This window comes from Prionailurus viverrinus, chromosome X (genome assembly GCF_022837055.1).
Source record: "Prionailurus viverrinus isolate Anna chromosome X, UM_Priviv_1.0, whole genome shotgun sequence".
Taxonomy (NCBI): Eukaryota; Metazoa; Chordata; class Mammalia; order Carnivora; family Felidae; genus Prionailurus; species Prionailurus viverrinus.
This window is the reverse complement of record NC_062579.1, coordinates 63,036,099-63,053,546: the sequence shown is the minus strand read 5'-3', so window position 1 is coordinate 63,053,546 and position 17,448 is coordinate 63,036,099. Positions and strand designations below refer to the sequence as shown.

The 17,448-nt window shown below is 38.7% G+C and overlaps 1 protein-coding gene and 1 pseudogene across 3 annotated transcripts in view; both read right to left on the bottom strand.

The window, feature by feature from the left end:
• The window catches only part of LOC125157828 (uncharacterized), a 412,592-nt gene that overhangs the window by 12,533 nt on the left and 382,611 nt on the right, over positions 1 to 17,448 (bottom strand). The gene's annotated exons all lie outside the window — the stretch shown is intronic.
• LOC125157684 (chromobox protein homolog 3-like) lies at positions 3,414 to 4,621 on the bottom strand (annotated as a pseudogene).

Genomic DNA, 17,448 nt, shown 5'->3' with positions numbered 1-17,448 from the left:
GAATGGGGGAGGGTCAGAGAGAGGGAGACAGAATCTGAAACAGGCTCCAGGCTCTGAGCTGTCAGCACAGAGCCCGACGCGGGGCTCGAACTCACGGACCGCAAAATCATGACCTGAGCCAAAGTCGGCCACTTAACCAACTGAGCCACCCAGGCGCCCCCGGGGTGGAGATTCTTGATAACTGATTCAATGCCTTCCCTGGCGTGGGTCTGTTTAAGTTTTCTATTTCTTCCTGCTTGAGTTTTCAATGTGCATGGGTGCTTAGGAATTTGCCAATTTCTTCCAGGTTATCCAGTTTGTTGGCATATAATTTTTCATAGTATTCCCCAATAATTGCTTGTATTTATGAGGGATTGGTTGTAATAATTCCATTTTCATTCATGATTTTATCTATTTGGGTCATCTCCCTTTTCTTAATGAGAAGCCTGGCTAGAAGTTTATCAATTTTTTTTTCCCAAAAAAAAACACATCTCTTGTTTGCACTGATCTGCTCTACAATTTTTTTTAGATTCTATATTGTTTACTTCTGTTCTATTCTTTATTATTTCTCTTCTCCTGCTGGGTTTGGGGTGTGTTTGCCATTCTGCTTCTCTTTAGGTGTGCTATTAGATTTTGTATTTGAAATTTTTCTTGTTTCTGGAGTTAGGCTTGGATTGCAATGTAATTTCCTCTCAGGTCTGCCTTCGCTGTATCCCAAAGCATTTGGATTGTTGTATTTGCCTTTTCATTTGTTTCCATATATTTTCAATTTCTTCTCTAATTGCCTGGTTGATCCATTCATTCTTTAGTAGGGTGTTCTTCAATCTTCATGCTTTTGGAGGTTTTCCAGACTTTTTCCTGTGGTTGATTTGAAGTTTCATAACATTGTGGTCTGAAAGTGTGCATGGTATGATCTCAATTCTTGTATACTTATGAAGGGCTGTTTTGTGACCCAGCGTTTGATCTCTCTTGGAGAATGTTCCATGTGCACTCGAGAAGAAAGTATATTCTGTTGCTTTGGGATGCAGAGTTCTAAATATATCTGTCAAGTCCATCTGATCCAATTTATCATTCAGGGCCCTTGTTTCTTTATTGAACCTGTGTCTAGATGATCTATCCATTGTTGTAAGTGGGGTATTAAAGTCCCCTGCAATTACCACATTCTTATCAATAAGTTTGCTTATGTTTGTGAGTAATTGTTTTATATATTTGGGGGCTCCTGTATTCGGTGCATAAACATTAATAATTGTTAGCTCTTCCTGATGGATAGACCCTGTAATTATTATATGATGTCCTTCTTCATCTCTTGTTCCAGCCTTTAATTTAAAGTCTAGTTTGTCTGATATAAGTATGGCTACTCAGCTTTATTTTTTTTTCAATATATGAAATTTATTGTCAAATTGGTTTCCATACAACACCCAGTGCTCATCCCAAAAGGTGCCCTACTCAATACCCATCACCCACCCTCCCCTCCCTCCCACCCCCCATCAACCCTCAGTTTGTTCTCAGTTTTTAACAGTCTCCTATGCTTTGGCTCTCTCCCACTCTAACCTCTTTTTTTTTTCCCCTTCCCCTCCCCCATGGGTGTCTGTTTAGAGTCTCAGGATCCACATAAGAGTAAAACCATATGGTATCTGTATTTCTCTGTATGGCTTATTTCACTTAGCATCACACTCTCCAGTTCCATCCACGTTGCTACAAAAGGCCATATTTCACTCTTTCTCATTGCCACATAGTATTCCATTGTGTATATAAACCACAATTTCTTTATCCATTCATCAGTTGATGGACATTTAGGTTCTTTCCATAATTTGGCTATTGTTGAGAGTGCTGCTATAAACATTGGGGTACAGGTGCCTCTATGCATCAGTACTCCTGTATCCCTTGGGTAAATTCCTAGCAGTGCTATTGCTGGGTCATAGGGTAGGTCTATTTTTAATTTTCTGAGGAACCTCCACACTGCTTTCCAGAGCGGCTGCACCAATTTGCATTCCCACCAACAGTGCAAGAGGGTTCCCGTTTCTCCACATCCTCTCCAGCATCTATAGTCTCCTGATGTGTTCATTTTGGCCACTCTGACTGGGTTGAGGTGATATCTGAGTGTGGTTTTGATTTGTATTTCCCTGATGAGGAGCGATGTTGAACATCTTTTCATGTGCCTGTTGGCCATCTGGATGTCTTCTTTAGAGAAGTGTCTATTCATGTTTTCTGCCCATTTCTTCACTGGATTATTTGTTTTTCGGGTGTGGAGTTTGGTGAGCTCTTTATAGATTTTGGATACTAGCCCTTTGTCCGATATGTCATTTGCAAATATCTTTTCCCATTCCGTTGGTTGCCTTTTAGTTTTGTTGGTTGTTTCCTTTGCTGTGCAGAAGCTTTTTATCTTCATAAGGTCCCAGTAATTCATTTTTGCTTTTATTTCCCTTGCCTTTGGGAATGTGTCGAGTAAGAGATTGCTACGGCTGAGGTCAGAGAGGTCTGTTCCTGCTTTCTCCTCTAGGGTTTTGATGGTTTCCTGTCTCACATTCACGTCCTTTATCCATTTTGAGTTTATTTTTGTGAATGGTGTGAGAAAGTGGTCTAGTTTCAACCTTCTGCATGTTGCTGTCCAGTTCTCCCAGCACCATTTGTTAAAGAGACTGTCTTTTTTCCATTGGATGTTCTTTCCTGCTTTGTCAAAGATGAGTTGTCAAAACTTGTGTTGGTGGGCAGGACCGCAGTCAGACCCGATATCTGCCCACAGCCTACTGCTGGGGCCACAGTCAGACTGGTGTGTACCTTATCTTCCCCTCTCCCAGGGGCAGGACTCACTGTGGAGTGGTGTGGCCCCTGTCTGGGCTACTTGCACACTGCCAGGCTTGTGGTGTTGCTTCTATGGGATCTGGTGTATTAGCCGGGGTGGATCCAGAAGTTGCACAGGGGTGGGAGAGGCAGGCTCAGCTCGCTTTGCCTTCAGTGGTCCCCTGTGTGAGTGGCCCTGCAGCACTGGGAGGGAGGCAGGCCCATCAGAGGGATGGATCCGCAGAATCACAGCATTGGGCATTTGTGAGATGCAAGTTCAGTGATGGGAACTGGTTCCTTTGGAATTTTGGCTGGGGGATGGGAGAGGGAGATGGCTATTTCCAGTGCCTTTGTTCCCCGTCAGAGCTGAGCTCTGTCTTCCAGGGACCAACAACTCTCCCTCCTGGTGTTCTCTTGCCCTCCCTACTCTCTGAGAGCAGAGCTGTTTACTTTTAACATTCCAGATGTTAAGTCCCGCTGGCTGTCAGAACTCACGAAGTCTGGCCCCTCCGCTTTTGCAAACCAGGCTTCAGCGGCTCTGCCTTGCGTGGTGGGGTTCCCCTCCACTGCTCTGGCTCCCTCCCACCGGTCCGTGTAGCATGCATTGCCTCTCCGCCCTTCATATCCTCTTCTGTGGTCCTTTTGTCTATGCTTCACTCCTGAGAGTCCTTTCTGCTAGCCTTCTGGTGGTTTTCTGGGTTATTTACACAGATGTGGATGGAATATAAGCAATCAGCAGGACGAGGTGAGCCCAGTGTCTTCCTATGCTGCCATCTCCCCCTCTGAGTCCCCCAGGAATCACCATCTTCAGTTGTGTTTTTTAAAAATGCACACAATGGTTTGGAAATGCACGGGAACTGCTGCTGGATCTTCCTGTCCTCTGTGAGGACCCAGTGCGTGGTGGTGAAGGCCCCTCGAGCTGCCACACTCAGCAAGGTGGAAAGTCTCAGATGTTTATTTTTGAGAGATAGATAGATAGCGTGAACAGGGGAGGGGCAGAGAGAGAGGGAGACACATAATGCAAAGCAGGCTCCAGGTTCCAAGCTGTCAGCACAGAGCCCAACACAGCCCTCAAACTCACAAACTGTGAGATCATGACCTGAGCTGAAGTTGGATGCTTAATCACCTGAGCCACCCAGGCACCCCCAAAAAGCAATTATAATTTGAGGACACTTTATATTTGCCTCTTTTGCCAGAACTAAGTCTGCCTCATTGAGTCTTTCATTTCATGAGCAGTATTAATTTTTCACTGCTGTCTGTGGCATGAATTATTCATTCAGGATCAAGACTTATGGCAAAATTTCTTGACTTAGCAGCAGCATCCCTTTCTCCTTTGCTTTCTTATCATCAGATTCACTGTCAGATATTTTCTTTGTGTACCATATTTTTCTTTGTCAGCTTTTTGATAATTAAGAAATGCTTTGGGGCGCCTGGGTGACTCAGTCTATCAAGTGTCCAATATTGGCTCAGGTCATGATCTCATGGTTTGTGAGTTTGAGCCCTGCATAGGGCTCTGTGCTGACAGCTCAGAGCCTGGAGCTTGCTTTGGATTCTGTGTCTCGCTCTCTCTCTGCCTCTCTCACACTCTGTCTCTCAGTCTATCAAAAATAAATAAATATTATTGTTTTTAAAAAAGATGTTTCAATTAACTCTGGACTATCTAAATTTTATTCAGGTTCCCAAGTATTATTAGCATCTGTAAGTCCTTTACACTTCAGGAAATACTCCATCTTCCCTTTCACTATACATTGGTTCAGTACTTTTTCCACCAAACTTCTTCTGGGCATGCCTCTTCTACTTTTTTATTCTTTCCATTCTGTTTATTTCCCATTTTTTGCAATGTAGTTTTATTGGAAGCCATTATTAAAAGTTTTTCTTTAAATTCTAGTTAGTTATCACACAGTGTAATATTAGTTTCAGGTGTACAATACAGTGATTCAACACTCATGTACAACACCTGGTGCTCATCACAAGTGCATTCCTTAATACCCATCACATATTTAACCCATTTTCCCACTTACTCCCCTTCTGGTATCCATCAGTTTGTTGTCTATAATTAAGAGTCTGTTTCTTGGTTTGCCTCTCTCTTTTCCCTTTGCTTGTTTGTTTTGTTTCTTAAATTCCACATATGAGTGAAATCATATGGAAAAGCATTCCATGTTCATGGATTGGAAGCACAAATATTGTTAAAATGTCTGTATTACCCAAAGAAATATACACATTTAATGTAATCCCTACTAAAATTCCACCAGCATTTTTCCCAAAGCTTGAACATACAATCCTAAAATTTGTATGGAACCACAAAGGACCCCAAATAGCCAAAGCAATCCTTAAAAAGCAAAGCAAAGCAGGAGGCATCATAATTCTGGACTTCAAGGTATATTACAAAGCCGTAGTGATCAATACAGTATGATACTGGCACAAAAACAGACACATAGATAAATGGAACAGAATAGGAAACCCAGAAATCAACCCACATCTATATGGTCAATTAATCTTTGATAGAGAAGGAAAGAAAGTCCAATGGAAAAAAGTCTCTTCAACAAATGGTGCTGGCAAAACTGGACAGTAACATGTAAAAGAACAAAAATGGACCACTTTCTTACATCATACATAAAAATAAATTGAAAATGGATGAAAGACCTAAATGTGGGACCGGAAACCATCAAAAACCTAGAGGAGAACACAGGCAGTAACTTCTTTGAAATCTGCTGTGGCAACTTCTTACTGGACACGTCTCCACAGGTGAGGGAAACAAAAGCAAAAATAAACTATTGGGACTTCATCCAAATAAAAACCTGAACAGTGAAGGAAACAGTCAACAAAACTAAAAGACAACCTAAGGAATGGGAGAATAGGTTTGCAAATGACATATATGATGAAGGGTTACTATCCAAAATATACAAAAACTTGTCAAACTCAATACCTAAAAACCAATCCATTTAAAAAGTGGGCAGAATACATGAATAGACATTTTTCCAAAAAAGACATGCAGATGGTTAACAGATATATGAAAAGCTGCTCAACAATGCTCATCATCAGGGAAATACAAATCAAAACTATAATGAGACATCATATCACACCTGTTAGAATTGCTAATGAACAACACAGGAAACAACAGGTGTTGGTGAGGATGTGGAGAAAAGGGAAACTTCTTACACTGTTGGTGAGAATGCAAATGGATATAGCCACTCTGGAAAACAGTATTAAGGTTCCTCAAAAAGTTAAAAATATCACTATCCAGGATCAAGCAATTGTACTACTAGGTATTTACCCAAAGGACACAAAATACTAATTCACAGGGATACATACACCAGAATGTTTATAGCAGCATTATCAACAATAACCAAATTTTGGAAAGAGTTCAAATGTCCATTGACTAATGAATGGATAAAGAAGATGTGGTATATATATATATATATATGCAATGGAACATTACTCAGCCATAAAAAAATGAATGAAATCTTGCCATTTGCCAACAATGTGAGAGTATTATGCTATGTGAAATAAGAGAAAGAAAAATACCATGGAATTTTACTCATATGCAGAATTTAAGTAAGAAAATAAATAAGCATAGGGGAAAAAAGGAAAGGGAAACCAAGAAACTGACTTTTAACTATACAGATGAAACTGATGGCTACTGGAGAGGAAGAGGGCATAGGGAGGATGGGTTAAACAGATGATGGGTATTAAGGAGGGCACTTGTGATAAGCACCTGGTGTTGTATGTATGTGATGAATCACTAAATTCTATACCTGAAACTGATATTGCACTGTATGTATGTTAACTAGCTGGAATTGAAATAAAAACTTGGAAAATAATTAGAACTACCCTAGGATCCCGCAACTTCACTACTGGGTATTTACAAAAAGGAGACAAAAATACAAATTCAAAGGAATACATGCACCCCAGCGTTTTATAGCAGCATTATCAACAATAACCAAATTATGGAAAGAGCCAAAATATCCATTAACTGATGAATGGATACAGAAGATATGGGGTGTGTGTGTGTGTGTGTGTGTATATATATATATATATATATATATATAAAGAATATTACCCAGCCATTAAAAAGAATGAAATCTTGCCATGTGTAATGACATGGATAGAGCTAGGGAGTATTATTCTAAGTGAAATACGTCAGAGAACAACAAATACCATTTTTAATTGCAGACTCGAATAGCTATTATCCACCATCTCCAAGCTGTTCCAGTCTCCAGTCTGCAGTGTTTTTGGCCCTGTAAGCCTCAAGCTCCAGCCACATCAGAGGGGGTTGGGGGTGGGGAGCTGTTCTGGGCTGGTGCCAACAGGTGTGGATGGTAAGGGGTGTGGGTGGGATTACAACGTTATTTTATTAGGTGGATAAAAACACTGTCAGTAGTCAAACAAAAAAAAAAGAAGTGTTTGTTAATTTCTTTAGTGTTAGGCATAGATTTAGAAATTAAATATGAAGATAGTAAAAAGACAGCAGTGCTTTTACAGAGAGTTCTTCCATTTACCGAATTTTCATGATTCTCAATTTTTAATAAATGTTTATTTAAAATTTTTTTATGTTTATTTATTTTTGAGAGAGAGAGTGTGAGCATCAGTGGGGGAGGGGCAGAGAGAATGGGAGAGACAGAATCTAAAGCAGGCTCCAGGCTCTGAGCTGTCAGCACAGAGCCCGATATGGGGCTCAAACTCACAAATTGTAAGATCATGACGTGAGGCAAAGTCGAACGCTTAACTGACTGAGCCACCCAGGTGTCCCTTTAGTAAATGTTTAAAAAAAAAACATTGATAAGCTTATAATTTTGTTATATAGAAATCAGAACACTTATATAATTGAGGTTTTTTTTTTTTAGTTTTTCTTACTAATGATATTTCAAAATACCTTACTTTTAAAAACTACACAAGAGGGCTGATATCACTAAAACTGGAGTAGTAAAAAGGCACTACAGGACTCCATACCTCTGCAAAGCAAGTCATGAGGTAGCAAAAGCTATTAAAATTAACTTCTTCAGAAATACGGAATCAATGAATGGATAAAGAAATTGTGGTTTATATACACAATGGAATACTACGTGGCAATGAGAAAGAATGAAATATGGCCTTTTGTAGCAACGTGGATGGAGCGGGAGAGTGTTATGCTAAGTGAAATAAGTCATAGAGAGAAAGACAGATACCATATGGTTTCACTCTTATGTGGATCCTGAGAAACTTAACAGGAACCCATGGGGGAGGGGAAGGAAAAAAAAAAAGAGGTTAGAATGGGAGAGAGCCAAACCATAAGAGACTCTTAAAAACTGAGAACAAACTGAGGGTTGATGGGGGGTGGGGGTGGGAGGGAGGGGAGAGTGGGTGATGGGTAGTGAGGAGGGCACCTTTTGGGATGAGCATTGGGTGTTGTATGGAAACCAATTTGACAATAAATTTCATATTAAAATAGTGGGGAAAAAAAGAAATAGACAGCAGGCAGGATTTGGCCTACAGGTGATAGTTTGCCTTTTCCTTTCATAAAAAGTTACACTTTATTTGGGATACACCAGCCCTTACTAAATTAGTATGCCATATGTGCTTCTGCATCATTACTTTTTTATTATTAACAAAGAAAGCACTAAATGTGAATGTGATTTCTTCAAATAAAAAACCAGATTAAACTAGTAAAAAAAAAAAGAAAGAAATACGGAATAAAAAACTTACAAAAATCAAAACAAAGCTTGATGAAGAAAGCTGTTGCTTTGTAATAAAAAGTGCTGTGGCATTTAAACTGCTCAGTTATCTTCCATACTGCAGATCAATGGTGACAGTGAGGATGACAGCCTTCATTGACAGTGAAAGTTGCTATTATGAGAGGGAGCAAGATATTTAGTATTTTTACAGAGTTGTAGCTGTGAGTTTCAACTTGTCTGTTGGCTCCCTGATGGATTGCTGAAAGAACTTCATTTTTCCTTGCCCAACTTGGAGCATTCCCATGGCTGAGGAGCGTCCTGGATAGATTTTACTAAAAGCATTTAAAGAAACAAGCATTGTCCACAGAAACCAGGGTCAAGGGACAACAGTTTGAATAAGCAATAGACAGAATTAAAAAGACCTGAGAAGGAAGAAAGTTATAAAAGAGGGTACAAAGGTGGAATAAAGATTTTTTTTAAATTTATTTAATTATTTTGAGGGAAAGAGACAGAGGCAAAGAGAGATGGAGACAGAATCCTAAGCAGGCTCCAGACTGTCAGTGCAGAGCCTGACACAGGGCTCAAACTCACAAACTGGTGAGATCATGACCTGGGCCGAAATTGAGTTGGGTGCTTAACCAACTGAGTCACTTAGGTACTCCAAGACTTTTAGCACTAACAAATATACTTGAGAATTAAAAATGCTACATTCAGTTTCCAGTCCAAGATGACAATGTAGAAAGACCCTGAATTCATCTCCTTCATGGAACACATCAAATTGCACATGTGTATAGAATAATTCCTCCTGAAGAACTGTGGGCTGACTAAACAGCTTCTGTACAACAAAAAATAGAGGCACAAAGAACATCAAGAAAGATGGAGATATGGTAACAGAGAAAACCCCCACCCTCCACTCTGGGAACTGTAGTGGGGAGTGATAGTAATGAGAGACTGGGAACAGACTCCTCTATCCTTGGGCATAGAAAAAAACACTGCAATTAAAAGAGCAACTAACATATAAGAGACAACTCCGGAACTCCACAAAACAGCTAGAAGAACTGTTGAAAAGTTCTCTGGGTCATAGGGACTGGAGAATTACAGGTTTACATTCCCCTTCCACCTTAAAAGTGCATACCTGAACAGGGTATAGATGCCATAACTGGATTGCCACCTCAGTGAGTCCAGGGTTCACAAACTCACACCAGCTCTGGCTGCGCTGGGCAAAAGGGCAGAGGAGCTATGGGAATGGTCAAAGAAACCGGCTTACCACGTCAGCAAGTCCCAGGTCTGCAAGTCCATACCAGTCCCAGCTGGGCCCACGACCGAATGAATGAATGAGTGAGTGAATAAAGCTGTTTTTTTTCTTGACTTTTTTCTTTTCTCTTTCCCCCTTTTTTCTCTTGTTTCAAAAGCCACAGTTTAAAACAGCCACTAGCATATAAAAAAGGCAGAACTAGAATTCTGCCAAATGGCTGGAGGAGCTACTGGAACTTTCTTCAGGTGGGAAGGCCTTATGGAAATGGCCTACACTCCCCCCTACCTTGAAAGTACAGTGCATAGTCCGGGTGCCCTAATCTGCCTGCCACCTCTGTGGCCCATAGCCAATACCAGCCCCAGTTACCTCACCAAGGTTACCACAGAGAGGTTGGTGTATGCCAGGACACTCCTGGCTAGTGCTCACTACAACCTCAGCCTTTGAATCAAGGTGACACACGTGTAAAGCACTGTGGAAAACTTCAGGCCCACAACATTTTGGCCTTAGACAGCTTGCTAGGGCACTCCTCATGCAGAGTGCTCTGGAACATCTTAGACATCTGTTTCATATCCAGCCACCCTGCTAAAGTGCTCTCTGCACAAAATACTCTGGGAATCCTTGACCTGTGTTTGCATTAGTTTCAGTGACCCCCACCAGGGGACCCTGTGTGAAAAGACCCCAAGAACACACCTGGCCATAACAGCCTCATCTCCAGTTACCAGGACAAGGCACGTCTGTGCTAAACAACTTGTGGCATCCCAGGTTCTACTCGACTTACCTTCAGCTATCCAGTCAGAACACATTTTGTCCATGGATTCTAGGGACCCCACCAGCCCATGCTGATTTAGCTTCAGCTTTCCTATCAGGGTACCTCCCTAGAAACTCCAAAACTGTACCCTGGAATGGCTTCTGTCCCCCCTTAAGGGTACCCTCTGTGTGGAGAGTCTTGGAACACCCTGGTTTGTATCCACATCAGCATCAGATACTGTATCCAGGTACTCTATATGCATAGAGCCTGTGGACCCCCATCTTGCACCCACTTTAGTTTCAGCTATTCTGCCAGGGTGTCCTCTGTACAAAAAGCTCAGGAACATCCCAGCTTACACACTGCCTCAGCTCCAGCTGCCCCACCAGGACACCTTCTCCACGGAACACCCTGGGGCACCTAGCTTGCACCCATTTCAGCTTCATCTGTGCTGCCAAGTGTATCATCAATACATATGACCCTGAGTCAACGTGGAAAAAGGGCAATAGAAAGCATTCAGGCTGAACAGTAAAAAGAGAAAATAATTTAAAAAATAAAGACACGTTAAGGGATCACTTGGACAACATCAAATGAACAAAAATTCAAATTATTCCCAGAAGGGAAAGAGAAAAAGGAGTAGAAACCTTATTTGAGGAAATAATAGCTGAAAACTTCCCTGACATAGAAAAGGAAATAGATTCTTACTCGACACATCCCCAAAGGCAAGGGAATTAAAAGCAAAAATGAACTATCAGGACCTCAGCAAAGATAAAAAGCTTCTGCACTGCAAAGGAAACAATCAACAAAACTAAAAGGCAAACAACGGAATGGGAAAAGATATTTGCAGATGACATATCAGTCAAAGGGCTAGTATCCAAAATCTATAAAGAACTCACCAAACTCCACACCTGAAATACAAATAATCCAGTGAAGAAATGGGCAGAAGACATGAATAGACACTTCTCTCAAGAAGACATCCAGATGGCCAACAGACACATGAAAAGATGCTAAATGTCACTCCTCATCAGGAAGATACAAATCAAAATCACACTGAGGTACCACCTCATGCCAGTCAGAGTGTCTAAAATGAACAAATCAGGAGACTATAGATGCTGGCGAGGATGTGGAGAAAGGGGAACCCTCTTGCACTGTTGGTGGGAATGCAAACTGGTGCAGCCACTCTGGAAAACAGTGTGGAGGTTCCTCAAAAAAATTAAAAATAGAACTACCCTATGACCCAGCAACAATACTGCTAGGAATTTGCCCAAGGGATACAGGAGTGCTGATGCACAGGGGCACATGTACCTCAGTGTTTATAGCAGCATTTTCAACAATAGCAAAATTATGGAAAGAACCTAAATGTCCATCAACTGACAAAGGGATAAAGAAGATATGGTTTATATATACAATGGAATACTACATGGCAATGAGAAAGAATGAAATCTTGCCACTTGCAGCAATGTGGATGGAACTAGAGAGTATTATGCTAAGTGAAATAATTCAGAGAAGACAGATACTATATGCTTATACTCATATGTGGATCCTGAGAAACTTAACAGAAGATCATGGGGGAGGGAAAGGGGGAAAAAGAGAGAGGGAGGGATGCAAACTATAAGAGACTCTTAAATACTGAGAACAAACTGAGGGTTGATAGGGGGTGGGGGAGACGGGAAACTGGGTGATGGGCATTGAAGAGGGCACCTGTTGGGATGAGGACTGGGTGTTTTGTGGAAACCAATTTGACAATAAATTATATTTAATACAAAAAGAAAAGGAAATAGATACCTATGTCTAAGAAGCATAGAGGATTCCAAATAAGGTGAACTCAATGAAATCTATAACATGATATATAATAATCAAAATGTCAAAGGTAAAGGTAAAGAGAGAATTTTAAAAGCAGCAATAGAGAAACAAAAAGTTACCAAAAGGGGAACTATAAGGCTATTACCTGATTTTTCAGCAGAAACTTTGCAAGTCAGAGGGGAATGCCATGATATATTCAAACTGCTAAAAGGGAAAAAATCGCTACAACCAGGAATACTCTACCTAGCAAGATTATCATTCAGATTTGAAGGAGAAATAGAGTTTCCAGATAAGTTAAAGGAGTTTATCACTACTAAACCAGGATTACAAGAAATGGTAAAGGGACTTTCAGTGGAAAAGAAATGGCCATAATTAGACAAGAGAAAATTATGAATAAAAAGATGTAAAATATGACAGCATATATATAAAAAGTGGAGGAAAGAGTAAAAGAAGAAAGAAATTCTTTTTTGAGAATATGTTTGAACTTAAATGACCATCAACTTAATACAGATTGCTATGTACTTAGGATGCTATATAAGAACCTCATGGTAACTCCAAGCCAAAAACTTATAATAGATACCCCAAAAATAAAGAGAAATAAAGCCAATATACTGCTACAGAAAATCATCGATCACAATAAGGAGAGCAAGAGAAGAGGAACAGAGAAGAACTGCAAGGCAATCAGAAAACAAATAACAAAATGACAATAAATACGTACCTACCAATAATTACTTTGAATGTAAAAGGCCTAAATGCTCCAATAAGAAAACATAAGGTGGTGGAATGGATAAAAAACAAGATCTATCTATATGCTGCCTACAAAACACTCATCTCAGACCTAAAGACACATACACATACACAGAAAGTGAAGGGTTGGAAAAACATTTACCGATCAAATGGAAGCAAAACATCTGGGGCAGCAGTACTTATGTCAGAAAAAAAGTAGATTTTAAAACAAATACTATAACAAAAGACAGAAAAGGACAGTACATAATGTTAAAGGGATCAACCCAAGAAGAGGATATAACAATTTTAAATATCTATGCATCCGACACTGAAGACCCTAATTACATAAAGCAGATATTAAAGGACACAAAGAAAGAACTTGATGATAATGCTGTAATAGTAAGAGACTTAAACATCTCACAACATCAATCAATAGATCATCAAGGAAGAAAATCACTAAGGAAATAGCGTCTTTGACACATTAGATTAAATGGATATAACAGATATATTCAGAACATTCCACCAAAAATGACAAAATACAAGTTCTTTTGGGGTGCACACGGAACATTCTCCAGAATAGATCACATGATAGGCCATAAAATAGTATCAATAAATTTAAGATTAAAATCATACCATGCATCTTTTCTGACCACAATGGTATGAAACTAGAAATAAATCACAAGAAAAATGATTGGAACACAAACGTGTGGAGGCTAAACAACATAACACTAAACAACTAATGAGTCAACAAAGTAATCAAAGAAAACAATTAAAAATACATGGAAACAAATGAAAATGAAAACACAATGGTTCCAAATCTTCAGGATGCAGCAAAAGCATTTGTAAGAGGGAAACATATAGCAATATAGACCTACTTCAAAAAACAAGAAACAATTAAAATAAAAAACCTAACCTTACACCTAAAGAAACTAGAAAGAGAAGAACAAAGCCCAATGTGAGTAGAAGGAAAGAAATAAAGACTTGAACAGAAATAAATGACACAGAGACAAAAGACAGAAACAAACTGATGAAACCAAAAGCTGGTTCTTTGAAAAGATAAACAAAATTGATAAATCCCTGGCCATATTCATAACAAGAAAAGAAATATATAAACAGAACAATAAACTAAAGAGGAAAAGTAACACTGTCACCACAGAAGTATTGGCTCATAAAAGAGTACTAACCAAAATTATGTCCTAACCTAGAACAAATGGATAAGTTTCTGGAAACATATATAACTTCCCCAAACTCAATAATAGATAGAAAATCTGAACTAAATTCAGCAATGAAACTTAATCAATAATAAAAAAAAAAACTCCCAAGAAACAAAAGTCCAGGACTAGAATTCACAGGTAAAATCTAACAAACACGTAAAGGACAAAAAATACCTATTATTCTCAAAGTATTCCAAAAAAAAAGAAGAGGAAAAATATCCAAATTCATCATGTAAGGCCAGAATTACCCTGATACCAAAAACTGTTGGGGTTATTACTGAGGATGACAAGATTATACACAATGCTTGGCTAGCTAAAATGTAACACAGAGATTTCTAGTGGGTTGCAGTTAAGCTTGGGAGAGGCGTGGGTCTCTTGGAATGCTGGAGGCCTGTGGCAACTGCCCTGACTGTGGAATTCCCTGGGAAGGCCCTCCCAGGTATTTCTGCAGTCCTTGGGGAACTCCATCATCTATACATTGTATACAAAATTTAGCAAAACAATAGGACACATAGATCCTTGTTGTATATCTATGATTTCATTAGTCTCTTATGATTGTTCACCTTTAAGTCATGCACCCTTTGTTTTTGCATGCCCAAAATGTTATATGCCCTCTGTACACAACCCAACTGAGACTTGTGATTGGCATGACACTGCAATAAATGAGAATGTGACTGAGGCAAAGGGGGTCTTCATCTGTGAACATTGCCCCCCATGCCTTCTCTCTTTCTCAGCAAAGTGTAATCTTTCATCTGTCGGCCCAGGGTTTGCTGGCCATTCCCAGCAAAAAAACATGTAAAGACACTAACATAAAGAACCACAGGCTGATATCTCTGATGAAGAGAGATGGAAAACTCCTGGATAAAATGTTAGCAAACTGAATCCAACAGTACATTTAAAAAAATCATTCACCACCACCAAGTGTGTACCAGGATGTAAGAGTGATTCATTGACCAATCAATCAATGAGATAGATCACATATATATGAGAAACAAAAACATGATAATTTTAATAGATGCAGAAAAAGCATTTCAAAAAGTACAACATCCATTCATGATAAAAGCCCTCAACAAAGTAGGTTTAAAGGAAACATACCTTGACATAATAAAGGCCATGTATGAAAAAAACCACAGTTTAACATCAAACTCCATGGTGAAAAACCATAGAGGGCTTTTCCCCCAAGGTCAGGAAAAAGGCAAGGATGTCCATTTCCATCATTTTTCTTCAAGATAGCAATGGGAGTCCTAGCCACAGCAATGAGACAAGAGAAAGGAATAAAATGCATCAAAATTGGTAAGGAAGAAGTAACATTTCACTATTTGCAGATAACATGATACTAAATACAAAAAACCCTAAAGACTCCATCAAAAAACTACTAGAACTGATAAATTCAGTAAGGTTATAGGACACAGATCAATGTACAGGAATATGTTGAATTTCTATACATTAATAATGAATCAGCAGAAAGAGAAATTAAGTAAACAATCCCATTTACAACTGCACCAAGGATATTAAAATACCTAGGAATAAACTAAGCCAAGGATGTGAAAGACCTTTACTCTGAAAAGTATAAAACAATAATGAAAGAAATTGAATATGACACAAATGGAAAGATTTTCCATGCTAATGGATAGGAAGAACAAATACTGTTAAAATGTCTATCCTACCCAAAGCAATAAACAGATTTAATGCAATCCCTATCAAAATACCATCAGCACTTTTCACACAGCTAGAATCAATAATCCTAAAACTTATATGGAATCACAAAATACCTTGAAGAGCTAAAGCAATCTTGAAAAAGAAAAGCAAAGTGGGAGGAATCACAATTTCAGACTTCAAGTTATGTTACAAAACTGTAGTGAGAAAAACAGTATGATACTGGTACAAAAACAGAAACAGATCAATGGAACAAAATAGAAAATCCAGAAGTGAACTCACAACTATATGGTCAATTAATTTTTGACAAAACAGGAGATAATATCCAATGGGAAAAAGACAGTGTCTTTCAAAAATGGTGTTGGGAAAACTGGACAGCTACATGAAAAGAATAAAAATGGACCAGTTTCTTACACTATCCATAAAAATAAATTCAAAATGAATTAAGGACCTAAATGTGAGTCCTGAAACCATAAAATCTTAGAAGATAGCACAGACAGTAATGTCTCTGAAATTCCCCATAACATTTTTCTAGATATGTCTCCTGACGCGGCAGAAAGAAAAGAAAAAAATAAACTATTGAAACTACATAAAAATTAAAAGCTGCATGGCAAAGGAAACTATGAACAAAACTAAAAGGCAAACTACTGAATAGAAGATACTTGCAAATGAAGACAAACAGATTGCCAACAGACACATGAAAAGATGTTTAACATCATTCATCATCAGGTAAATGCAAATCAAAACCACAATGAGATATCACCTCATACCTGTCAGAATGGCTAACATCAAAAATAGAAGAATAACTGGTATTGGTGAGGATGTAAAGAAAAAGGAATCATTTTCCATTGTTGGTGGGAATGCAAACTGGTTCAGCCACTGTGGAAAACAGTATGGAAGTTTTTCAAAATATTAAAAATAGAACTAACATATTATCCAGTAATCACACTACTTGGTATTTACTCAAAGAATATGAAAACACTAATTCAAAAGGTGCATACACCCATATGTTTATTGCAAAATTATTTACAATAGCCAAATTATGGGAACAGCCCAAGTGTCCTCTCTGATAGATGAATGGATAAAGATGTGATACACACACACACACACACACACACACACACACACACTGGAATATTACACAGCTATTAAAAAGAATAAAATCTTGTTATTAAGAACAACATGGATATACCTAGAGGGTATTATGCTAAGTGAAAAAAGTCATACAAAGATAAGTGTCATGTGATTTTATTTATACATGGAATCTAAAAACAAAGAAATTAACAAAAGCCAGAGTGATAAATACAGAGAACAAAGTGGTGGTTGGCAGGGTGTAGAGAATGGGGCATAGGTGGCATAGGTGAAGGAGATTTAGAGATACAAACTTCTAGTTATAAAATAAACACCTCATGGGGATAAAAAGTAGAGCATAGGGAATATAATTAATAATATTGTAATAGTATTGTATGGTGATAGGTAGTAACTACACTTATTTTGGTGAGCATTTTATAATGTATATAATTGTCAAATCACTATGTTGTACACCTAAAACTAATATAATATTGGATGTCAACTATACTTCAATTAAAATAAAAAAATAAATTTTTTTTGGTATCAAAGTCCACTGTCAACAAAATG